Below are 19,063 nucleotides of genomic sequence, written 5' to 3' on the forward strand. Positions count from 1 at the left end.
ACAGAAGAGTAGGTCAACCTCTAACAGTTCCTGCCCCATCAGCAAACAAATCATCACTCCCAGGATCCTGTCCAGATTATTTACAAGCCCATTTACTGGCAGCAGCAGCCCTACAGACACACAGCATTGCTAGTGGCTGTGGGACAAAAGCCATGGTAAGGAGAGTGACTTGTTTCAGTCCTAGCAGGTGACCCTGTGTTGTTGGAAAACCCTGTAGGCACTGCAGCCTTCTTGAGAAGCCCTATGTTCATCACAAGAGATGTCAAAAATGCTTCACCTTACCAATACACATCTTCAGTGGTCTGTGGGGGAAACATCTCCAGTTCCTCAGCGTGGCAAAAGGGGGTTGAGCACAGCTGTCAGGGCTGAGCTCCCACCTCCTCCATGGAGGTCTCTGCTCCCTTCCTGCAGGGTGAGGATGTCAGAAGAAGCTGGAGTCACTAGAGGAGAGCAATGGGGTAGAGTTAGGATGGAGCTCAACACAACTCAGTTTTCATGTTTTCATGAATACATTGAATGACACTTCATTGCACAGCCCAAACCTCCCCACACCCCTCCTTTCAGAGACACCATCCTTTTTACTTCATGAGTGCTGTCTGGAAAGCATCAGAGAGAAAGTAAGTACCCCTAACATCACGTAGGAAAGGCCTCTGGTTTGAGTAGATCCACTTAGATATTGACTGTGCCAGATTTTCTTCCCTTCTCAAACAGCATCTGCAAAACTCTCTGTTGTGGAGGACATTGATTTACTACTGAATCCATAATAAACTGGACTAGAAATAAATCTCCAGTGGGAGAAAACATTTGAGGCTGTGAAAGAATTATTCTAGAGAAAAACCGAAATCTACCAAACCCCAAAAATTAAGATACACCTAGCTGTTCTTACTTTCATTGATTTTGTTGGGGCTTTTTCCCAGCTTTGAGCACTTGTGCAAGGAACATATTTTTTTTCTTGTTTTAGGGTCCTTATGAGTAAGTGTTAAAATTAAGGTAATTTTGAGGCAGAGCTTTAGTTTTGAGCTAGTGTTTACTACACAAAAAAATCAAAACAGGCCATTCAAACTAAAAAACCTGAAATTTTTACAGCTAAGTCTTTCAGAACTATTAATTCTTATAGAAAGGGTTAGTTTAGACAAAGTAGGATCTTATTTTGATACAAAAATGATCTGGGACAAAAACATTCCCAAACAGCTTATCTCTAGCCAGGCTGTCAAATGCCTTGTGTTCTTGTCCCAGGGAAACTGTTTTGTAAACTGAAACTTATTGCTATTGGAAAAGCAGGAAGAGACTCCTATGACCTCTGCAGCTTCCACGCTTAGAAAAGCACATTCCAGTACCACCAGAAAAAACTGACCTATCCTAATGCTCCTTTAAATGCACAACCTCCCCTGTCATTTGTTCAACAGCAACTAAAAAAGGTTTATATGCAACTATGAGTTTGTGACAGCTGGCAGAGCAAAGTAAATAGATTGAAACTGCTTTCTGATTGCCCCTGTGTGCATCTGGGCACTACTAGGACAACCAGAAAGTTACAAATGCCAGTCTTGTCCAGTGTTAATCACTTAGCACATTTAAAAAATGTGTCACCTGTTGAAGGGCAAACCCACGTCCTCTTTCCCAGCATTTGAATCTGCTATCAGATTTAACAGAGTTGGCACAAGCAGTGGGATTCACTCCTCTCAAGGCAGATGGTTCCCACAGAATCAGGGGATCAAGCCATGAAAAAATAGAGGAGTGGTATTTTAGATCTGCTTCTCATTTGTTACATGTTAAGGCAATCACATATTTTTACAGATACAGCCAGATCTGCTAAGTTAAGCAAACAGAATTACCTCTTTCATTTTAATTTCCTACATTTCCCTTCAGTTGCAGCTGAACAGTAGTTCACTGCTGTTGTGCAGAACTAACCTGGGCAGAACCTCGAACTGTCAGGTCTTCACTGCAAATTATTCAGTGGTTTCCCTCCAGACACCTGCCTTGGGACACTACACCTCTCCCTGACTTTTTCCTCCACTGAGCTATTTGCAGTGCAGACATTACACCATGTTAGTTAGAGGTTAGTTCTGCACAACTACACTGCAGTGAACCAAAGTGATCAATTATCAGATCCATCTATAGCCACAAAGATTGGAATAACTCTTCCACAGGCATCTTGCTACTCAAACAGCCCAGAGATGAGAGCAACAGGTACAACAGCTCTTATTCCCACACAAAATAATGTGGTTGTGTGTGGACCTGAGCACCCCAGGGAAAAGGGATGGTCTTTCCCCGAGGAGGAGCAGAGGACATCCAAGTCATGGTCAGAGCTACACAGAACACCACTGGATTAAGCCATTAAGACTAGATTCTAGAATTATTGCCCTTCCAAGGGAAACACTCTGGTCTGGTTATCTGACTCTGAATGATGACAGATCTGCAGCACTGTGGGCAAAACAGTCCCAGCCCCACTCTGCACCATGACCTGGGCTCTCATGAGCTGAATTCCCCTGGAGCAAACCCAAGTCAAGGCCAGGCTTCAGTTCCTCATACCATCTCCTAGAGGTGGTAACCCCTGTGGCAGAGCTGCTGGAGCATGAAGGTCTCAAGAGCTGCTTTTGTACATGAGAAAACTGAATGCTGGGGATATTTGCATGGGTGGCTGAGCCACCTCACACAGCACATTTAATTACAACCCTGTTTGCCTGCCAGTCCACCCTGCTGCCACCCTGCACCCTCTCCCCAGTCTGTGCCCTGAGCTCATCTGACCCCCAAGACAGTGAGTCCAGGCAAGCATCCAATGCAGCAATTCAGACCTTGCTACAAACAAGTGTTTTTCATTATTGTTGGAGTTTTTTAAGGAAAATAGCTTACAGAACTTTAGGGGGTGAGGAAAATACAAAACCAACAAAACCAAACAAAACCCCCCTGCATATATATATATATACATTTATGTCAGAGGATTGCTGAACTTGGAGAAGCATTTGCTGCCAAGTGGCATGCCCTACTTTTTGTCAGCAAAACCAACATATACATTTGGGCTTGGATGATTGCCTGACTGGGATGCTAAGGAGATGTTTATCTGGGATTGCAACTTGCTGTGACTGGGGAAAGAAAAAAAGCCCACAAAAACACAGAGCAAAAATGAATTACAAAAATGTCACCAGTGGTGTTTTTGTATTTATTCCAATGCTGAAAACAATTACCCTTTGGCAATTTTCCAAATTCTGTTTATTTGACAGTGCTGCATGTAAGCCAGGGGGGAATAAGCATAAAGAGGAGCAAACTGATATTCCTGATGCAGAACTGGATTGGTGCTCAGAGGAAAGCATACCCAACTTAACCTCCAAATGTCATATGGACGTCATAACATAAAAATGAACGAGGCACTATTTATAGGGCTTCAAATGAGTAGCTGACAACTGATACTTAGTTATGCACATTTAAATACATATCTTTCCTAGGTAACTCCTGCCTTTCACATAAACACATTTGGTTTCAATAGAAAGGTATGCTTGGGGATTTATTTACTTTCTTTTTCTCCTGCCCCTGGCATAGCATACAGCAAGTGTAAGCTCATGCAGAGTCAGAGCCGCTGTTCTGGGTTATGTTCACACAGGCAAGAGCAGTCTATGACAATGTCTTCCTCAAGGATTTTGGCTGCATGCCATGGGTACACTCAGAGGGGTCCCATCCCCCTTCCAAATTCATGGGCTTGGAGAGGGTGGAACACCACTCTCCTGACAGCTGCCTAGGCAGAACCTGGAAAGTGCCTGCAGCTCCTCTCCACTGGCACATACCCTTGACTGCTTGTTCATTGCCTGGGACCATGCTGGTCCCTGACAAATTGAGCTCAGTTGTGCCAGAGACTGTGGAAGGTTGATGGCTATCTGCATCCCACCAGGCACCAGGGGGCTCCTGGCACACTCATGGGAAGAGTGGAACTCCAGGAGGCAGATTTTTGCACCCCCCCAAGGCTCTGCTCTGCTGCCTGTGACTAATTCTTCACCTAAATTAGAACACCAGGAGTCCTGCTGATACATGCACTTCTAACAGGACAGCCAAGCTTTATTTTTCATTAGCTTTCAACTACAGTACTTTACTTTAACTCATGCCTGCTCTGTTGATTAGGCTCTTTAGTAGCCCCTGTTTCATGAGACTTGCCTCCTCCCACCCCAGGCACACCTTTGGCTTTTCCACTGCCAGGCTGTATCTCCCAAAGTGTGGTGGGGAAGTGGCAGGGCCTGGGGCACTCTGAGTGCTCACTGGTGCAGGACTTGATCCCTGTTGTTTGGTGGGTGAATCCCAGCCACCAATTAAGAACCATGCAGACACCCATTCACACACCCTGTCCCCCTGCAGTGGGAGGGGGCGGAGAACTGGAAAAAAGGTAAAGCCTGCGGGGTTGAGATAAGAACAGTTTAATAATTTAAATAATATGATAGTTGTAAAATAATAATTGCAATGAAAAGGGAGGCAACCAGGAGAAAAAGAGAAATAAAACCCGAGAAAGACAAGTGATACACAACACAGTTGCTCACCACTCCCTGACTGATACCCAGCCAGTCCCTGAGCAGCCATCAGTCCCCCCTGGGCAACTCCCCCAGCTGACAAATGGAGCAGGATGCCCTATTGTATGGAATATCCCTTTGGCCAGTTCGGGCCAGCTGTCCCAGTCATGCTCCTTCCCAGCTTCTTGTGCACCTCCTTGCTGGCAGAACATGGAAAGTCCTTGACTTAGGGTAATCACTACAGAGTGACAACTAAAACATCAGTGTGTGATCAACATTATTCTCGTACTAAATCAAAAAATACAGCACTGTACCAGCTACAAGGAAGAAAACTGACTTTATCCCTGCCGAAACCAGGATACCTGTCACTCTCTTTATCATTGTTCTCTACTTGCAAATATGTTGAGAGAGGCCCAAAGCAACAGCTTATACCTAAAAGTTCTCAAAGCTGGAAAGTACAGAAGAAGCATCCATCTGTTGTAACTGCCCATGTGGAATTTCCCATCGTTTTCCTATTGCTCTGCAACAGATGGGACAAAAGCTGCCAGACTCTTCCAAGACTTAGCCCAGCTTGTTTTTTTTCCTGAGCACTGAATTAGCAGTACTGAAAAACAGGCCTGGCACAGTTTGCTCAGGGAGCTGACAGAGCTCAACCCAGCGGCCACAGAACATGCTGTCAACAGAGTGTCAGCAGCGTTTGCCGTGCCCCACAGAGAAAAGCTGCAGCGTCCACGCTCCTCTGACATGGAAACACAAACAAATTTCATCCACCTCCAGGAGCAAAAGGCTGGAAAAACTAATCTTTGGGTTTGTTTTCTTCCTCTTGCTAACCTCAGGCAAGGCAGTTACCATCCTGCTGCAGCTTGTCATGCCAAAACCAACACCTTGCGTCAGCAGGATATGTGCTGCAGCCCACGGGGGGTTTGTGAATTAATATGGCAAAATAACAGAGGCAGCCACCAAAACAGCTCTTCTCCCTTGTCCAGGTGAGGCTTCCCTACTGAATCAAGAAGCATTTTGCACACCACATTTAACTGATACTGCAGGGTCCTGTCCTTGCTTATACCTCTCAGAAAGGCTGAGAAGCTCCAAGCCCCCATTCCCTCAACTGTCCTCTCACAGACAGGATAAAGGTTGGATGAATAAAAAACAGGCATGGGCTTCACATTAGGATATGTGCTTTATATATGTACATCCATATATCCATCAGTCCTCCATGCCACATCTCAGTCTCAGGCACTACTAGCACCAAAAATGTTTACAAATTAAAAGAACACTATAGCTACCAAGTCAAGTACTCAGAACCCAGACTGTACAAGCAGCCTCTGTATCTGCATTTCTTATCTTTAGTCCTTATGATTTTTATAATGTCCTGTAAATGAGAATGGCCTTTTATCATGTACTATTTGCCCATAAATCCCCCATCTCCTTTAGGGCCAGTACTCCAAGTGCTAGTCAAGGGCTGTGCTCTTGTATCCTGTCTAGAAGAACCCTGCTTTATTTTCTGTAAAAAGTCATAATATGCTGCTGAAGTAGTGAGCATTGTATTGACAGAAAAATCATGGCCTCTTACACCAAAATAAGTTTCCATAGTTTCAGATTGCATCCATGACATTTGCACAGTTCCTGTAGAATGCCTATTACCTTACATAACCCTGGGCTTTAAAAATAGTTAATTCATATTCATCTGCTTCCAATTAATTACACTGAAACATTTTGGCCTGCTGTGCTAGGTTGGTTGGTATATGCAACAACCAAAAGCAGAGGGCTATACTTAAATTAACCAAGTAGCATAAGAAAAATGTTATGCACGAGTAAGAAGGGTTTGGGATTTTTTTCTTCTAAACCTCACAGTTCATTTTGATCTTAAACAAATCTGTTTTTCATTTAAACCAGCCTGTACGCAAAGTTGGGTCAAAATCAGAAAATAGTTGTAAGCAAGTACTATAAAAAATTCAAATATTTGAGTTTAGTCTTTCCCAAAACAAAACTGTTTAAAAGCATATAAATTTTTATATTAAAAGCATGTTTTAAATGGAAAGGAAAAAAATATTTTAGATTGCATATTTTTTACCACTTCTGCTCCTCAAAAAACAAAAATTGGAAGTAACAGACTGCAGCTGAAGAGAGATTTTAAACATGCTTTTCCCCACCCATTGAGAAGAGGCTCAGATGAGATGCCTGATGGTAGGTGCAGCACATCCTGCCCTGGATGCTGATGAATTCTTTCTGTGCTCCTCTGCTTCTCCCAAAACATTGCCTCTCATCAGTAGGCAGAAAAACACTGTATGGACATCTACAACAGCAGCACTACCTGAGAGCCAAACATAAAATTAACTACATTTGTTCAGGGCTGAAGGGCACATACAATTTATACCAGATCAGTATGGAGCCACACACTGTGAAAAGGAGAGACTGACTCTGCTGTGTGACAGGGAGAAAAGTGTATCCACTTTAGAATGTGCCATTAGTATTATATAAAAGCACAGACATTAATAGGATGCTTCTAGTATAATTTTCTTAATGTTTTCCAATAAATATATTGAAGTGACAGATTTTCACTTGTGAGAAGGATTCTTGGAGCAACATTTACACCTCTCTGCTAGAGGCAGTGAAATAGCCCATTATTACTCCCTTTATGGTCCTTCTCCCAAAAGGTGAGACAGAGCTCCCAGCAGGTTTGCAGCCTGCTGCTGAGAAAGAAAATACAGCCCTGAAGGAGAGTGACCTCTGGGGTAGTGCTCTCCATCCAGTTGCTCTCCAGGCTGAGAGGTACTTATGGTCTGAGGCTAAAGCTGCAGCTCAGTTCAGCTGTCCCATGCAGCCTCCTCAGGAGCAGCTCATTTCAGGGACTGGGACTGGTTACTGAGCTGTGCCTGTGGTTTGGCTCCAAAGCCATCAGCCCACCTGCTCTAAGCCTGGCAGACCTGTAAACACTTCCAGCAGGATCTTCCAAGCCTGAAGCATCTGGCAATTCTCACTGCAGGTTATTTGGGAATTAGGATACATTCTCTGTACATAGGGTATGTTCTCAGTTTCCATGCATGTTCTGAACAGCAAAACCAAACACTAATTAATCAAAGCTTAGGCCTCAGCCATCTAGTGGGAGATGTCCCTGCTTTTGGCAGGAACTAGATGATCTTTAAGGTCACTTCATTTTTTGGTTCTATGATCTATCCTTTCATTTAGCCAGCTTCTTCTGGTTCTCTCTACTCCTACCTATCAACACTTTCCTCTGCATTTCTGCACCTAGAACTCTTCTGACTGGTGTCCCTGTAAACAGAGTATGTAAGGTAGCCAATTCCAGCTGCAAGTGACTATAGCTGGAATCCTGCCACAGAGAATTGCCAAAGATGAGAGCCTCTCATCATGCCTAAAATGTGGACTCTGTTGCCCTAGCCAGCATTATAAGTCACTTCAAATCCTCATACCAGGGCTCACTGCCTCAGTGTTACCTGCTCAGCTCACAAGGATTGCCTCTGCAGCCTCAGACTCTTCTCCAAGTTAGAATCCACTAACTTCCAACAGCCCTTTATTTGTACCTGAAAAGGCAACAATTTGAAATACACTACTGAAAATAATATACCTAATGAAAGGTGAATTCAGTGTCAAGGAATAAGTAGTCTGTTTGTGGAGCAAAGGCACAGAGCATTTGTTCATTACGGAGCAAGAGGAGGGGCTGAAATGCCTTATGGCAGATCTGGAAGGCATGTGGGTTGTGCTTTATTTTCTTTTCTCACTGCTATGAAAGGGTATAAAATAAAATCATGGAGTACACAGAGCAACAGTCAGCCCTCTCAGTAGAGTGTTGTCCTTTAGAAGAGAGGGGCTTAAGATTTTATGCTTGCATTTGACAAGGATTTTTTTAGTGCCTTTATTTTAAAAAGTATTTTAATTGATCTGTCTTTCCATCATCTTTAGTACTATGGTTTACTCTTATAAACCACATTGATCATAGAAGGGTATGTTGATCTTGGTACCATTTGGGAAAAATAAATGGGTTTTGTGTGTCTCAGACTGCACTAGAGAACTGAAGGTATTAATTGAAACGCAAGGGTAATCATCCCAAAGCACTCATTTGAGAAACACTTTTTTACCTCTGGAGTGCTGTTTGGTCACCTAAGCTATAAAGTCAAGCTCAAGTATCCTGCAACCTTTGGTTTATGGGATTTAGCATGAGGTCACTGCTGTCTAACACGGTGGCAAGTTATGCAATTCCCTTTAAGAGTCTCTGAAGTAAGCCAGAGAAATAAATGCTTCAGGCACTTCATAAACTGGTTTCATGCCTTACTCTTGGGCAGTGGCAAAATCCCACACCAACAGATGAAATGACATGTCAACAGACTCCAGACTTGATGCCCTACACAAAAGGCCATTCTGCTTTCCTCTGTTGTATGGATCCCCCAGCCCAGGCTCCCTCCAGTTCTGTGTTCCTCCCCAGGCTCAGCGTACATCAGCAGGTCAGTATCAAATCTCAGGAAAGGAAGGGACTGCTAGGATTAAACATACTGCCTGTCCTGCCATAGCTGAGGGTTATCACTTCATAAATATCTCAAGGAGACTGAGCTACACTCTTGATCCACAAGCAAGGAACTGACACTGGGATTACTATAGCCATGCCAGCAAGATTCCCACCACCCAAACTCCAGCAGTGCCAGCACAATTCCCAGGTCACAGGAGAGACGTGTATCCAGCACAAGCAAGAAATCCTGCACAAGCTGGCTGGCCATCACTCCCCTGAAGGGACACAGACTGCCCTTGCTCAAGGTCACACCTTGCAGGAGAAAAGGTGGCGTGAGGGAACACAAGAGAGGGAAATAAGGCTCCTGCCCTCTGCCTTGAGAGGCGGGGCCAAAAGCAGCCCATGGGTCACACACCACAGGAGCTAAAAAGGAGGAGAGCAGAACTGATCACAAAAGCTTCTTCAAAACAGAGTCCAGAGAGAGATGAGCTAGGTGAGGCCAAAAGCAGCAGTCCTGTAGCAAGGCAGAATATGCTGCTTTCATGAGGAATCCCCCCAAAGCTGTCTCCCACCTGGCCAAACTCTTTGGCCAATGTCTGATCACAATTGTGAATAGATGTTGAACTAAATACACTCGGTTTGGGACAACAAATCACCTCTGGCCCCTTCATTCCTCTGGACTTGATGTATTTGATGTATAGAGAAGTCTTTGATCCTGTGCTTAAATCTTCTGCAGGCTGGATGAGGGATAAGCAGTTGGGTCCAACATGTTGAAAATATTTTAGAAGTTGGGAGGACAAGAAGGGAGTAAACAAGAACAAATACAACCAACAGCCAGCAGCTACTTGCACACAAAAATATAATTTCTTTTTCTTTCTTGGGAAGTTCTGCTTCTGTGCTTAAGACCCAGACAGACGGGAAAAGCCCTTGCCAGGACATCAGTTTTCCTCATTTGTGGGATCAGAGAAAGGAGACTGCTGTGCAACCTTTACCTGCAGTCTTGCTGTCAGCTGAAGGACCCTACAGCTTACCAGGGCCTTTGTTATAAATCTATTTTGGTTGAGAGTGCTGGCAGCTGTTAGTGCCATGTTAGAAGTGTCCTTTAAGGCAGCAGCTATTGTAGCCATGTCTTCTGTGACTTTGGACAAAGAGGACCTTGGGGGAGGAAGGAAGTCATGCCTCCTGAATTCTCTACATGCATCGAGAGCACAGTGAAAGCATCTGAAGTGCAGGAGCCACTGCCATAACTCAGAGACCCCCCAGCCCCAGCCAGCCAAAAGAGACAGAGGCAAAGAGTGAAAGTTACCAAGCTATATAAAAAATAAAAATAAAATAAAAAGCAAGTGTGCTCTGTTTCCAAGGTTTCCTCCAGACTGACTCTCCTGGCAAACAGAAAAGATCCCCAAGCCAAGTGACTCTACTCAGCCTCATCCTGCACCCCACATGCTCGAAGGATTAAGTTATGGTTTACTGCAGCCCTGCCCGGAGTTCGCCTAAAGATTCACACCCTTCATGGGTAGCATAAACTCTTTGCACAGTCCTTTAACTCACAGTTTTGTCACAAGCTTGCTCAGCTATTTCCTGACACCTCCCATGGGTCATCTGGTGGTTTTTTTTCCACTAAGTTCATCTTTGAGACCTGAAGTGTGTCAGAAAATTCACACTGAGTAGTTACTCATTGGTGGACAGTCACCACTTAATGCTCAGGAGGCAAATTCCACGCAGGATCACAGTTCCAGTGTCCCTTATCAGAATAAGGGCAGGGCCTGAGCACTGTTTTGTTTGTTTGTTGTTACCCAAGACAACAAGCAGGTTTAAAAAACAAACAAAAATGACCTTTAAAAGTCGTGACAGCACGACTAGTCATTTTAAAGCTAGATGAATGATCTTCAGTGTAGAGATTGACCCTTTATTTTATGTTTGCATAATCCATATGGTGGGTCTGGCTCTAGACACTGTCCCAACAAGAAGAACAAGAAAAATATTTTTTAAAAGTTTGAGTTATTCAAAAGCATAATAATTTCAAACCAAAATTGTGATTCAGTTTACCAGCTGCATTTCTCTCAAAACTTTTTAGTGAAGCCCACAAAGTAGCTGATTTTTACCCTGGATGAGCTCTGTTTATCCTTTTGGTTCCCCAGCACAAAGCTTCAACATAGACAGCTGCAGATATGCAGATGAAGGAACTGCTGAAATAAATGTTCCAGAGCTATTGAACAGCTCTGAGTGTCAGCCTCCCCCATAAATATATAGGGAACAGTAAAGTAAGGCCACGCAGCATCCATCAGTGTGTGATACCTGCCAAAATTCCTTAGACTGTAACAGGGACAAAAAAAAACCCCATGCCATTGATTAAAAACATATATTGCTGACAGTGGCAAAGTTATTTAATGACATTTTGGAGAGAAGCAGAGCTTTTTCCTGAGGAAAGTCTTGTGCACCATCAGGAGAGGCATGCAGGGAAACCCTGTGTGGAACAAAAGTGTTTGAATTGGCAGGAGGGTAAGTAAATGGAAAGACTTTTTCCTCCTTTGCTCATCTCTGTTTCATTGACCTTTTCTTTCAGAGGGTGGAAAAAAAGCACTTGAGTCTGTGAAGAAATATTTGAAACAAGGAAATCCTGCAAGTGAAAAGAAGTCCTACAACTGGGAAAGACAAAAAACCAGCCAGTGTAACCACAATACTGGATTTCCTATGGAGATAACCATCATCAATGCACAAAGCCCCTGTGTTCCTTCAATTAACATACTGTAGGTGGAAGCCAAAAACACTGGAAAATGGTAAGTTTCACTTTCTACAAAGTCAAAAGCTGTTTTAATAGAAGCTTAAGTGCCTTTCTTTTCAGTTCAGCAAGAAAGAGAGTATTTTCTCAGAGGCTGACTGAACACCCACGTTGTTCAGAAGCCAAGCAGAGCATTCCCTGTTAAGCTTATTTTCTATTACTTGTGGAGTCAAAGCTAGCAAGAGCTCGTATCCTGGATAGGGAAAATACTGCAACTCTTGGTAGTAAATACATTTTCACTGAGAATATTGCCAAGAAGATTTTCTCTGGAAAAGAAGGGGGTAGCTTGTGTTTGGTATATGATGTCCCAGGGGACTGGTACAGCCCATTGGGGTGCAGTACATAAGCACAAAGACATGAGCAACTTTGTCCATCTTCCCATTAGAGATGAACTTTTGAAGATCACACAGGTCATTTCTCATATTTAAGGGAAAGTTCTAGATGTCAACAGGAAAAATTGAGTATCTCCTATAGACAATTTAAGACACTTCAGGAGGCCATGTACCCCACCATTCCAAAAACCTTCACAAGTTCCCCAGCTCATGCTCCCCATTTTCTGGTCCACAGCACACAAATTTCCCTGCAGAGGGCAATACCACAGGGCACAAACAGTGCAAGAAAAGGAGATTGAGAATGCTACTGACCTACATGTTTAATGAAGTATTTCTTCTTTCTGTCAGCCTAACACACAAACATATAGGCATGTCTATGCATTACCACACACCTACTCTTGAGCATTTGAAATGTAAATGACCCCTGAGGCAAGAATCACATCATGCAGAACAAAGCACAAACTCCATGCCATAATAAACATTTTATCACTAATTGATAAAATTGGAGCTTAACAGTCTTAACTTTGCTCCTTAGCTTTCACACCCAAAGAATAGTCATAGAAGCTAAATCCTTACATGGGTGATGGAAAAGATAAGGAAGCAGATTTATGATGTAATTAAATAAATCATGCTGGCCTCCCAGTAATGAACCCATTTCTAATTATCCTGGAGTCATCTTATCTTGCCTGTGCTGGTTGAACACTCATTTAAGGCGCTGCCAGAGTGCCTTGTTACTAGAACATAGTTGCCAATAGAAACTTCACAGCCCAAATCTGAAGCCAGGCTTGCATACCTGTCCCAGTCTCTAGCACTGCATTTATTCCTGAGGAAACTATTTTAAAAGAAAACCACAGTGCAATTTTGAAAGGGGTCTGGGTGAAAGGAATCAAAGAAGAACTTGGAATTGATGATTTCATAAGCAACATAAAAAACTTTTTTCCACTTGTTACTGTTTTAAAAAAATTAAATGCTTTCCAACTTTCAACATCAAATTGCCCAAATGGCTGGGTTTGATAAAAAACAGAAAGAATCTCCAAGTTTTTCTTGAAATCCCCTAAGATCCCACATGCATCTCTTCATATTTTTCAGTGAATCTTTTAACAGAGGTCCTTTTCCAGAAGCCATACTTTAGGGTTTAGGATTTATTCCTTGTCCCTTACATTTATTCTCCTCACCTTTTGTGGTTCTCACTGTAAATGAAAGTCATGGCTCTTTACACCCCTTTTAAAGAAGATAAGTACATAAATAACCACCAAAAATGTGTCCTGCATAAGTATGTCATTTATACAATTAAGCATTTTCCCCTTCTCGTGATATGTTTTATTGAGGTATAAATCAGGACTACGAGGCAATTTAGCACAGACAGGAATTTTATGGAGAGGGTGTGCAGATCCCCTGGGCTCGTTTGGAAAATGAGAAACATGCTCATAGATGATACAGCTTGCAGGGTACAAGATCCACAGCAGCTAGAGAGCTCTCTGTCTAGACTGAGATTTAACTCTCTCATTTAAATCAAGTGAAATAGGACTGTGCTGGATGCAACTGCATTAAAACCTTTCTGTGGTGGATTAAGGAGCTTTTTGCAAAGCCAAGTCACACTGAAGAAGTTGTGTGGGCATAATGAATTGGTGCCAAATCATGGGGAGAAAGCAGGAGCTGAAAGGTAGCAAGTGTCTTCCTGTGTGTAATAAGGCTTTAGCTGTGCTCACTTTCTCCCACTAAGCAGAAACTTTCCCTTGTCTCCTGCTACTAAGCAGGTAGAGAAATGCTTGTGGCACACTTTGCTTTCTTACAGTCAGGAGTCTCAGTTGCAGGGCCTCCTTATTTCCCTCTGGGAAGGTGTAAATTGAGGTCAAATAAAGAATTTTGGCTTGCCTGCATCCAGAACATGCCTGGAAACAGACAGCAGGACTCAGATACAGCTTTCTTCTTACAGAAACTGGCCAACACCACCTCCCTGTACTTTGGCCAAAAGGCAAAGTCCCATGATGGAAGGGAAGTCTTGTGCCTTGCCCAGCAGAGGTGACTGCCCCACTGCCACTGGTGGAGCATGGAGTGACCCTGTTCCTCTCTGAGCTGGGCTATGAGATGTGTACAATCACATTTGCCTCAGCATCTTCCCATTCAGACATCCCCTCCCACCACCTCCCCCAGGTCCACACTTGGGATTTACAGACAGAAGCACCACAGTGGTTTAGTTCTCCAGCCAAGGCTCTGGGGCATTAGCACCCACCCCACCCAACAAAGACAACTAGCCTTGGTTGTTCTCTCCACAGTCCATAGAGTCTGGTGTTAGATTTGATAGGTCCTGGAGACACCTCACTCTCAGCATCTCTGCTAGGCAGGATACATTTCAGCCTTCCTGCCCAGACAAATATAACTTGTACCTAACACTAGCACCTTCCAAAAACCAGCCAACCAAGCTCTGCCCACACATCTTAATGCCTGCAAATAATGGGCCAGAGGTAACATTTTCCTCTCTGTGCACAACCCAGTCCATATCTGGATTCAGGGGAGCTGCATGAGTAAATTAAATTGTCCTCTTAGCTGCTTATTTGGGAGCAAAAGGCAGAAGCAAGACACAGCAGTGAGTTACAAGCTGAAACAAACCCACAGGTTCAGACGACCCCCAGACAAGTTATATTTGAATCATGTACTTCTCTCTTGACATGCAGCACACAGCACTCATTTTTTATCCTTATGAACCTTCCACTGTCAAGCCATCTCATTTTATCCTCCAGAGAAAAAGACTATGTGTACCACCAGCTCCTAGATTTTGCAAGAATCCCAGTATTAAATTTTTTTTTTTTTAGCAAAATATAGGTATTTTTTTACTCAGCCCTCAGTGCTTTATCTGATTCTGCAGTTCAGACCACAAAACTGATCCACCTGGTTTTTTCAGGCAGCAACAACATGTCCTTCCTGAGGATGTCCTCCCCAAAATGCCACTGTGGATTTTCTCTGCACATTCCTGTGCCTTGCTCTACAGTACACTGAGCTGCTCTGTGACTCTTGTTCAGCAGCTCATGCCCAGCCCCTGACCTTCTGTACTTCATCCTTGGCTTCCAGCTGAACATGTACACCCTGGCTAATTGTTAGGGTTTCCAAACAATAGCTAAACACAGGTTTGGCATCAGCAGCAAGCTTTGAATCAGGCTTCAGCAGTATTGTCTGACCAGAGGCTTGCAAGGGGAGAGGCCCCTTGCCAATGGGGAAGGGAAACTGGGATTAATACTTGTACTAAGACCACAGAGAAAGAGTGGGAGGGCTAGGCTAGCTCCATATAAAGAGGGTGAGGCTTAACAAGAGAGCACAGTACCTTTCAACCCTCTGTTTTGTTTTGTACTTTAAAGTGCAGTAAAATGTATTTATACCCAATTCCTCAGTTTACAAGGAAAGCAGGTTGCCTTAAAGGTTTTAAAACTGGCCTCAGCTGAGCATCAGCTCTCCCAGACTGGATTTTGGGGATTACATTTCACTCCATGAATAATATTTTCATTCATTTTCTCCATCTACAATGTCTACTTGTAGTTGACACAGATAGTTTATTTTCATCTCCACTGAAACACAGAAAGATAAAGGCCTGAGGCAGCAGCTACCTAAAATATAGACAATTACAGAGTTGTAGTGCATAGAGCTTTAGGTCCTTAAAATCACCATGTAGAAATTTGGGTATAGTGTTGACTGAGGCAGCAAGAAAAAGTGAGTACCCTAGAAAGGATTTTGAAGAAAAGTACCAATAGCTCTGATTATATTTATTTCTATTTCATGGAAAAATTAGACTATTTAGACTAAAATTCAGATTAAATTAGCAATGGAGGCAGAAAATATACAAGTATGTAATATAGATAGAGGGGTTTGTATGCTTTCCATTTGTTTCCCATCTGCTGTGCAAGTAGTTAGTTCACAACTTTCATTAGCCGCAGTTTATCTAAAGGAAGCCTTGCCTTGGGAGCAGCTCCTGCATTTACAGTTCTTTAATGCAGCAGTAAGACCTCAGGGACAGCCCATAAGCAAAAAGTCCATTCCCTGATAATCCTCACAGAAAACAGAGCAGTCTTCAGCACATGCTGGCAGACAAAGCAAAGTGTGGAAAAAAGCCTAAGCCTGCTCTGTTTTATGCCTGTATCCAACCCAGTAAGTCCTAGACTGCAGCCAGGTACAAGTTTAAAGCCAGCTTAGTCCTCCTTCCTTTCCAAGTATGCCAAAGTGCAAGCAAGGCACATCTCATGCTCCAGTCAACTTGAGAGTAAGAAGAAACAGATACAGAGACTTAGCTGAAATTTAGATTATGGATTAATGCATCCTGGACCAACTGGAGAAGATATCCCTGAGTTAACAAGGATGAGTGCAGAAGGGAGAGCATGGGGTTCTAGGTGACAATTTTATCAGATGTTGAGCAGACTGATATTTAAGGGCTAGGCTATTCCTGTGTACAGTTTTTAAATATTACCTTGGCCAGTAAAAGAGAGCCTCTAAGTGTTTTGTTTCACTGTTGTGTGGGGTTACCACAGTGTGTACCTGGATTACCTGGGATCCACCTAAGAAAAAGCCAAAGCAAACAATCTTTGTGCCAATATAAAGCCTTTCTTTGCATGGCCATTTTATATAAACCCTTATCTCATGGTCATCATTGCTATTCCACTGGAGAGGGGGGGATCCAGAGCAGCTAACTAAACACAGATACATATTAAAAGGCTGGAATAGGTCAGTGCAAACATTAAATGCTTGGAACCAATGCTTTGATGGTCAGAAGCAGTCAGACACAAGGGAGAAATCAGAGAGAACTCCCTTTTGATCTGCCTGAAGCCATTAGGTCTGAAGAGCACAAAGAGAAAAGCAAACCAAAGCAAAGCCCCTACCTTTCACAGTTTCTGTAATGTCACCTAAGCCAGAAATACTCAGATTTTACAAGACAGACAGATCTACAACACACCCAGCAATGCAAACAGCTCAGTGGAGTGTGGCAAGGCAGGGCACCCTAAGGGCCACCCTGAAAGCTGCCCACACATGCAGGGGGACACAGGACCAGCCACCACACCTGCAGGCTGGGCTCAGACCCAGGGCAAACATTTGCCTTTCACAACAAAAACAAATGAAAGGCTTTGGGTTGCCCCAAATGAGCATAAATATTTTTCTCTAGGAATTCTTCTGTTTTGTTTTTTGTGTGCATTTTCTTTTCTTTAAACTAGCAAAGAGTAGTGTAGAACTGAAGGGGCTCTCTGAAAACATATTAAAGATGTATTTACTTTAATACTAAAGCAAGAGGATCTAGCATCTACTTAAGTTCTATGAATACATACATTTCTTATTAGCAGCATTATAATGCCATTAGAGAACAGATTCACTCATCTGCCTACAAATTATTCTGCCTTTGCTCACAATGCCTGTTCATTTCCCAGAATACTTTTCAGAAGTTGTATTTAACTTTAGTCTTTTTCTCTTTTCTCTCATTCATGACATTTCTGTATGCTTATGATTATTTATTTGGCATGGCATTTTGATGTAAGAGAACAGCCAAGCCTTGTGTGCACACATAGCACAGAATTTTCACTTAAAGAGACTTGGATTCTGTAATTTATAGATGGCACAAAAAACTAACTTAAGGAGTGAAAGTTGAGAGGTGTTGTCTGTGCATGGCTTCTGGCAAAATGTGTTGAAGTCAAACCATCAACTTCAGATTAAGACAACTTTTGCCCTTGGCCCTGAACCCAATATTACACCTTGTATCTTTCTCTGCTGTGGAACCAGGAAAAACATCTTGACTCTGAGCAGCTGGCCTGCTCTGGGGGACTGCAGCACCATCAGCAGCTCCCCAACCTGCTCAAGTGGACAGGGGAAACAAAAAGGTGCCCTGCCTGAGAGCTTAGAGATAGACACAGCTCTGTAATTTCCTCCCAGTGACACAGAACTTCACACAGGGCTTCACCCTGGGTGACTTCTTTCACAGCTGAGCCCAAAGCCATTTGCAAGCAGCAGAAGGACTCAGTCACTTCACTGGATTGCAGAGCTCACCTTGCTGTTCAAACCATGCTTGCCCTGGCCAAGCAGCAAACAGAGACACTTCTCTCCATCACACAAAGGGTGATGGCAGCAACAGGGGCCATGCCTGCCCACAGCTCTGCAAACCCCAACAGCTACAGACACCTGGAAAAGGAACTGCTGGCTGCTTCCCTCCCTGCTAATGAAACATTTGAGCTACAGCCATTGTTTATTCAAGAACCTAATAAGAGATGACTCTGGCTATTTTCCACTTAACATCATTAGTTAAACAGAAATTGATTGCAGATGGAGAACAGCCATTGTGTTTTATTACCAATGATTTGTTTCCTGGGATTTAAGAGCAGATCTAATTTGGCAGATCTGTTCCCTTAGGCTGCAGACACTACAAGGTGTGGCCACACTCCGTGTTTACAAACCATTAACAGGGCTCACTTTTGACTTTTTTTCAGCTCCAGGCATGTCAATAAGTATTAAAGGCTCTGTGTGAAAGAATATGAGTAGAGCTTGGTTGGTTTGTTTGTTATCAGTCAAAGATTGCTGACATGCTTTAACTATCTCATAATAGAAAAGCTATCCACTACAGGCAATCATTACTTGCTTTCAACAGAAGACCTAAGCAGCCTTGAACAGAAATGAACAAAAAAGGACTCTAAATGGCTTTTATATACCTTAAGTTGTTCAAGTGAAAAATAGCTTCAACCCACCCAAATTAGTTTGGCTGGGTCTTGCCACTCCCCCTATGTTGTAACAGATCAGATTTGTGGAATTACACCTGCAATAACCAGGATGGAAGCTTGAACTCTGTCAGGCCTATCTTTCCACATTAATACTGAACACATATGAGATCCCACTCAATATTTTCAGCTGCTGCTTATTAAAAATGAGACCGAGCTAATTAAAACAAGCAGTGGGTGTTCTATCAAGCAAATAGTTTCAGAAATCTTTACTGGCTCCCAGGACATAGTGGGAAATAGTGAAAAATACCACTGTTGAAAAT

At 43.1% G+C, this 19,063-nt stretch overlaps 1 long non-coding RNA gene across 1 annotated transcript in view; it reads left to right on the forward strand.

Annotated features, from left to right (window-relative positions):
* Positions 1-19,063, forward strand: part of LOC306799597 — a 48,429-nt gene that overhangs the window by 15,334 nt on the left and 14,032 nt on the right. Inside the window, exon 2 of the long non-coding RNA XR_013773638.1 lies at positions 11,518-11,729. This is a non-coding gene — a long non-coding RNA (uncharacterized lncRNA). The remainder of the gene's footprint in view (positions 1-11,517; positions 11,730-19,063) is intronic.

Source organism: Erithacus rubecula (assembly GCF_903797595.1).
Source record: "Erithacus rubecula genome assembly, chromosome: 3".
Taxonomy (NCBI): Eukaryota; Metazoa; Chordata; class Aves; order Passeriformes; family Muscicapidae; genus Erithacus; species Erithacus rubecula.